The following is a 1,660-nucleotide window of genomic DNA, read 5'->3' as shown; positions in this document are numbered from 1 at the left end:
TAACCGTGGGAATTTAAAAGAATAGTTAAGACAATGACCTTTACAAATGTCAACTCATGAAATTATTAACCGACTCCAATCCCATGCAAATAACACTCGACATTCAAATAATATAAGACGTTCCGACATATTTAAATGGCAAAAATTACAGTTTAAGGGTGCAAATGATTACAAGACCAGTGTAATCTGGCATTCAGCTAATTGTTTTGCTACTTGTCTATACCGCATACCTCAGTATTGGTTTAAGGCTAAAGCGGCTCGAATTACCTGCCCGCTGGGCTCCCTGTTGTAACTGAGACAAGATGAGCAGCCTCAAGGAGCTGAGGGTGCACAGGTAACAGTCGCGTGGCCACAGAATCTGACATTTCAAATCGCCCTGCCCATCTGGGCCTCTGCTGCGGAGGACAGGCACGCTTCTTAGGAGAAGGGGCTGGGCTCTGTTGGCAGCGCACGCCGCTGCCCTTGCCTCGGCCTTCACANCCCTCCCTCTCCCCAGGCCCACGCCCGCGGCGATCCCAGAGCATCCCGCAGCTGCCCGGCAGGTATGCGCGGCGCGCGCGCACCAGGTCCGCCTGGGGACGCAGCGGGTGCGCGCGGGGACGCAGGGCGCGCGCAAGAACGCGAGCTCTAGAGCCGCGGCGCCCCTCCGGTCCCACCCCCTCCTCCGCCGTCGCCCGCCAGGGATGCTCGCGTGCGGCCCTCCTCGCGTTTAAAGCCGCGGCTCCGAGGGGGGCGGCGAGCAGGAGCGACAGGGAGGGGGCCGCTGGCGTTCTGCAGAGGACTGGCCCGGGTTCGTCGGCTGCCGTCACCTGACTCGTCGCAGGCGCTCCAGCTGAGGTGGGGGCGGGGATGGGGACGCTGCGCNGAGCGCTAGAGAGACGCGGCGGCGCTGGCGGAGGCGGCGGCGGGTGGGGACCGCGGGGACCGCGGAGCTGAGACAGGGGCCGGGCCGGGGCTACAGGCATCGCGGCCCGGGGACACCAGGGCGGCGCGTGTCTGCACCCAGCTACCTCCCGCAGCGTCCGGGCTGCGGTGCTCCTGGGGCGGGGTGAGTACGCTGGGCCGCACGGGTCCCCTCCCCTGCTCCAGGACCGGGGGATTCGAGGGATAATCCTAGGGCGCGGAGAAGGGCAGAGGCGGCCGGGTGACAGCTCGGTGGCGCGTTAGCGGCCGGGCGGGGCCTGGGCTGTCCGCCCTCTGAGATCCGACTGGAGAAGGGTGAGGCGCATCGCGGCTCTAGGCGGCCCGGCTATAGGGATGGAGGGCGAGGGAAGAGGANTCGTTGCTGCCGCCGCAGCCCCAGGACAGAAAGGAGGTGGCCGCGGCCCTGCGGTGCCGTGGGAGACACGTTGCGGCTCGGGGCAGCGAAAGGTGCGCGCTTCTGGGCGCGGCGTCCAGAGTAACCCCGACGCGCACCGGGTCTCGCACCACCGAATAGGGTTGCGCGGACAGTGCTGCTTGACAGGGGGCGAAGCCGGGATGTGGTGACCGCTTCAGGGTGTGGGAAAGCGGGACCGTGGCACGATGCAAGGACTACCCTGGCTGACAGCCCTGGACCGCGATGGACCAAGAGGCTTGGCGCGTCGCTGGTCCCAAGAGGCGGTGCCAGGGCGGGGTCGGCGGAAGAGAGAACCGCCGAGCGGAGGGAGCAGGCAAGGCC

At 65.8% G+C, this 1,660-nt stretch overlaps 1 protein-coding gene across 1 annotated transcript in view; it reads left to right on the top strand.

Moving 5' to 3' along the window:
- The first annotated feature begins 938 nt into the window (after positions 1–938).
- The window catches only part of Snap91 (synaptosome associated protein 91), a 116,935-nt gene continuing 116,213 nt past the window's right edge, over positions 939–1,660 (top strand). The window contains exon 1 of the mRNA XM_029481857.1: positions 939–1,048. The gene's annotated coding sequence lies outside the window, so the exon portion shown is untranslated. The remainder of the gene's footprint in view (positions 1,049–1,660) is intronic.

This window comes from Mus caroli, chromosome 9 (genome assembly GCF_900094665.2).
Source record: "Mus caroli chromosome 9, CAROLI_EIJ_v1.1, whole genome shotgun sequence".
Classification (NCBI taxonomy): domain Eukaryota; kingdom Metazoa; phylum Chordata; class Mammalia; order Rodentia; family Muridae; genus Mus; species Mus caroli.
Note: the sequence above shows the minus strand (reverse complement) of the source record. Positions and strands in the feature narration are given on the sequence as shown.